The 5,631-nt window shown below is 39.0% G+C and overlaps 1 pseudogene; it reads left to right on the top strand.

Annotated features, from left to right (window-relative positions):
• The first annotated feature begins 2,373 nt into the window (after positions 1 to 2,373).
• On the top strand, positions 2,374 to 3,117 carry LOC101590136 (annotated as a pseudogene).
• Positions 3,118 to 5,631: the final 2,514 nt, after the last annotated feature.

The following is a 5,631-nucleotide window of genomic DNA, read 5'->3' as shown; positions in this document are numbered from 1 at the left end:
ATCAGTGTATTCTTTAGAAGCACTTAGTACTTCTTTGATTGTAGTTATCACTACATTTTTTAGTTCCGAAATTATTTCTGATCTGATTTCTTCTATACCTTTCTGCAGTTGTTTCTTTACTGTCGACACTATTATTTCAGAGATATCCAGTGTGTGATTTCCAGTTTGCTCAATGCTAGTGTCTTCTACATTTGTACTAGGTGGACTCGGGGCCTGAGAATGCATTTTGTTCCTTCTCTTTGTCATTTTGTATACCACTGTTTTCTGACCTTTGGTGTAGAGCTTACATAGAGTTATTACCTCAGCACCAGGTCCAGATCTACAAAGTTCAGATTCCTCCAGGTGGGTGTTGCTTGGATCTGGCTGCTGTGCTCTACTTCTTTCTGTTGCAGCCATTAGAGTTGAGCCCTATTTGTCACTCTGGCAAGATGTTCTGCTCCTGAATCAGCCAGGTGGGTCTTGCCTCTAGCCTCTTTGCAGAGAGTACTGCTGGAGGTTTCTGCCCTGGGCTTGCACTTTGGGTCAAATGAGGATCCAGTGGGCCCCAGGCAGTCTCATTCTCACACCGGGCCTGCGCTCTGGGTCAGTTCAGGATCCGGTGGGCCCTGGGTCATCTCACTCACATGTCAGGCCAGGTGCAGACTCAGGTGACAGCGACAGGGCTCCAGGAATCCAAGCAGGACAGAAGTGACTAGGAGCTCCAGGGATGAGCCAAAGGACTATTTTGAAGTGGAAAAAAATAGACAGATAATAGTTAGGATAGATATGCAGTTACTTTCTCTTAGTTCAATGAGAAGAAAGATTTGTACTAATAGTGTTTAGACAAGATATCATGACTGCATCTTGTACTATGAATAACTACTATGAAGACAACAATATGCAATGTATTAATTATTGCAACTTTCCTACTAACCTGTTTTGAAACTGCCTCATTGCCATTTTTTCTCAATGAAATTAATTTTTAAAAAAGGAAAAAAATTAAATAAAAGGAAAATATTCTAAGGAAAATGAGAATATTATCCAAAGTTCATGTGCAAGGCTACATGTTGAAGCACTAGTATCATGGTTTAGATCTAAAATGTGTCCCCACCACCCCTCTACCCCCAGATTTCTACCCAAAATTTTGAAACTTTGTCTTTTTTTGTGCTGCCTAGTGACACCTGAGGTTGTAATCTGTGTCCTTAAAGCTAGACATGAAATACCAGATAAAAGTAACCACTATAGCATTCCACCAGAGCTCCACAAAGTCTGGACTGCCCCTCCTTGCCCTGAAGACTGCCAGAGAGACATAGTAGGCAGGCCCCCTCCTCCCCAGCCTTCCTGCTGGAGCTGCACTGAGCCTGGCTGTCCATCCTCAACCTGAGGACCCCCCAGGGATACATGACTACCACAAGGACCCGCAAGAGCCTTGGGGAGCACTACTCTGCGCCAATCCACCATCAAGAGAGCCTGGCACAACCTCAGCCTGTGCTCATCAACATTGGGTCCTTCTTGATGCCTTGCCTCCCTCTCCTTAATTAGGTATAAACCACATTGAACCCCACACATCAGGAGCTTTGGTGAGCTTATGTGGCTCTAGCACTATCCTGTGAGCCTTGCTGACCTGTACTCTGTCCATCTACTATCATTGCAAAAAATGATAAAAGGATAGAGCAAAAGGAAATCTCAGACCTCTAGCCCACCCAAAACAAGTCCAGGAGACAAGGTCATAGAAGAACTTGAAACTTACACACCTGAAATTTCTGAGATGATAACAACTGAAATAAAGAAATAACTCCAGGCCAGTGAGATAACTCAGTGGACTAAGCATGTACTTACGCAAGTGCAGGGACCAGGGTTTGATCCCCAGCACCGCATGCCATGCCAGCCCCAAACCTGAGCATGCCTAGCCAGCCACTAAGACCTGGCAAGGTGGCACAAGCCTATAATCCCAGTGCTAGTGAGGCTGAAAACATGAGGAACATTATGAGTCCTAGCTGAGCAGTGAGACCCTGTATCTAAATACATAAAAAAGAAAAAAGAAGTAACTCCATCAGGACATGGAGGATATCAGATCCCAAACAATCTCTCAAGTAAAAAAAGGAAATGACAACAATCATGAAAGAATTGCTTGATACATCTAAGGAAGACAGAGATTTTTAAAAATTAGAAAGGAATAGGAAAATGATGGAAACACTGAATGAACAATATAAGAAAGAATTAGAATGCATGAAACAGATCCAAACAGATATCTAGGACATTAAGTATTCCACTGAAAGCTGGCAAAACCATTTGAATGAAACAGAAGATAGAATTTCAGACCTTGAAGATAGCATGGCACTAGTGCAGGAGTCTAGGGACCCAAAGAGTGCTTAAAGTAGTGGGTACACCAACATGTCCCATGGGTCCAGCACTGGGTTTGACCACCACATTACCTTTTTTTTCACTTGAGGGTCAGCTCTACCAATTAGAATATGCTTTTAAGGCTATTAACTAGGGTGGCCTTACATTGGTAGCTGTCAGAGGAAAATACTGTGCAGTATTTGTCACACGGAAGTGAGTACCTGATAAATTATTGGATTCCAGTACGGTGACTCACTTATTCAAGATCACTGAAAACATTGGCTGTGTGATGACTGGAATGACAGCCGACAGCAGATCCCAGGTGCAGAGGGCATGGTATGAGGCAGCTAATTGGAAATACCAGTATGGATATGAGATTCTTGTGGATATGCTGTGTAAAAGAATTGCTGATATGTCTCAGGTTTACACATAGAATGCTGAAATGAAGCCATTTTGTTGTTGTATGATTTTAATTGGTATCGACATGGAGCAAGGCCCCCAGGTATACAAGTGTGACCGTGCAGGCTACTACTGTGGGTTTAAAGCCACTGCAGCAGGTATGAAACAAACTGAGTCAACCAGTTTCCTTGAAAAAAAAAAGTGAAGAAGAAGTTCAATTGGACATTTGAACAGACAGTGGAAACTGCAATTACATGCCTGTCTACCGTCCTTTCAATTGATTTCAAATCTTCAGAAATAGAAGTCGAAGTACTTACAGTTGACAATCCTAAATTCAGGATTCTTATGGAAGCAGAGATTGACACCCACCTTGTTGCTCTAGCAGAAAGAGACTAAACATTGTCATTAGTTTACTAAATCCGTGAAGCCACTTGACTGTGTGTTTGCTAACAGACCAATATCACAGAGACCCTTGGATTGAAAGAAGAACCTCTCCACTCCTGCCACCCATGTGGGTAGGACTCTGTATAAATAAAAACAGTGGTTTTTTTGAAGGAAAAAAAAGATAACACGGCAGCCAGTGGACACAAAAGGAAACACCTCTCAAAAATAACAAGAAACCAAGAAATAACAACAGCTGCAAAGGAAAACAATATAGGACTAATAGGTTCAAGGAAACAGTTGGAGATAATACAAACGACATAAAAAGAGTGTTTGCAGAAGTAGTAGCAGAAAATTTCACAAGCATAAAAAAATAATTTGACATACATAACTGAAGCATATAGAATTCCTGCTAGCCATAATCAAAATAAATTTTCACCCAGACACATAATAATCAAGATCCCAGAAATTGAACAAAAGAACAGAATATTAAAAGCTGTTAGAGAGAAGAAACAGGTCACTTATAATAGAAAACCCATCAGAATCACAGCAGATTTCTCAACACAGACCATCAAATCAAGAAGAACTTGGCATGAGATATTTGAAGTCCTGAAAGAAACTTTTTTTTTTGAACTGAGGATTGAACTCAGGCCCTTGCACTTGCCAGGGAAGTGCTTATTCTACTGAACCATCTCCCCAGCTCCTTAGAAAACAACTTTCAATGAAGATTGATGTATCCTGCAAAACTATCTATCACATTTAATGGAGAGATTAGATACTTCCATGACAAAGAACAACAGAAAAAATTAATGACAGCCAAACCAACCCTACAAAGAGTACTGACAAATATTTTAGAAAGAGACAAAGATGACCACAACTTCCACAATAACAGAAGAGAACTATCAAGCAGAGCAAGTGACTAAACCAAGGAAAAATGTAGGATCCCACAGTAGGAAAACAACATGACAAAGATAAACCAATCTGTATCAGTTCTAACTATGAATGTCAATGGCCTCAATTCTTCAATCAAAAGAATCAGACTGACAGAGTAGATCAAGAAACAAAATCTACCAATATGCTGCATACAAGAAACACATTTAGCTCAAAAAGAAATTAATAGACTGAACATCAAAGGATGGAAAACAATACTCCATGCAACAGAAACCCAGAAAAAAGCAAAGGCAACTATTCTGGTTGCTGACAATGTCAACTTCAAAGCAAGTGTGGTTAAAAGAGATAAAAAAGGTCACTACATACTTGTTAGTGGAAGAGTGCAAGAGGAAGAGATAACAATTATTGGATATTCTATCCAATATAGAAGCACCCAACTACATGAGACAAATGTTAACAGATGAAACATCTAATAAGCAATAACATAATTGTACTGAGGGCCTTTAACAATCTATTGACACATACATAGACCAACCATGCAAAAAATGAGGAAAGATATAACAGAACTAAACCAAACTTGTGAAGAAATGGACTTATAGATCTTTACAGAGTGTTCCACCCAACACCACCAGAATACACATTCTTCTGAGCTGTACATGTGGCATTCTCCAAAATAGATCATGTGCTAGCACATAGAACATGCTTAAGTAAATCTAAAGAAATTAAAATTATGCCATGCATATTATCTGACCATAGTGCAATGAAACTGGAAATTATTGACAAAAGAAACAGCAAAAACTCTATAAACACATGGAAATTAAGTAATACCCTCATGAATATTTGATGGGTCACAGATGAAATTAAAGAAAAAAATTAAACAATATTTACAGTCTAGTGAAAATGCAGATACAACTTACTGGAGCCTGTGGGATGCAATGAAAGCTGTCTTAAGAGGGAAATACATAGTGATAAATTCTCACATCAGAAAAACAGAATTAGCCCAAATGAACAATCTTATGCTGCACCTCAAACTCCTAGAAAAATAAAAGCAAGTCAAGTCCAAAGTCCAAAGAAGGCAGGAAATTATAAAGATCAGAGCAGAAATGAATGCAGTGGAAATGAAGAAAACAATACAAACAATTAGTGAATCAAAGAGTTGGGTCTTTTAAAGAACAAATAAAATTGATACACCCCTAGTCAACCTCATTTTAAAAAAGGAAAGAATGAGTTCAAATTATGCAGTGAGGAATGATGTGAAGGGTAAAATCACTACGGACCTTGTAGAAATTTAGAAGATTATCAGTACTTATTTCAAAAATCTTTACTTCCACAGAATGGAAAATACAGAAGAAATGAACAGAGTCCTAAAGCTAAGTCAAGAAGATATAAAAATTCTGAATAACCCAATATTAGACAATGAAATTGAAAATGTAATTTAAAAATGCCCACTATAAAAATCCCAGGTTCTGATGGGTTCAAAGATGAATTCTGCAAGAAATTTAGGGAGGACATAATGTCAATTCTTCTCAAACTCTTCAATGAAATTGAAAGGGAAGCAATTCTCCCAAACTCATTCAGGAAGGCAAGTATTACTGTGATGCCAAAACCAGAGAAGAACCCAACCAAAAAAAAAAAAAA

This window comes from Octodon degus, unplaced genomic scaffold (assembly GCF_000260255.1).
Source record: "Octodon degus isolate 3935 unplaced genomic scaffold, OctDeg1.0 scaffold00134, whole genome shotgun sequence".
Classification (NCBI taxonomy): Eukaryota; Metazoa; Chordata; class Mammalia; order Rodentia; family Octodontidae; genus Octodon; species Octodon degus.
This window is presented reverse-complemented; position numbering and strand designations above follow the sequence as displayed.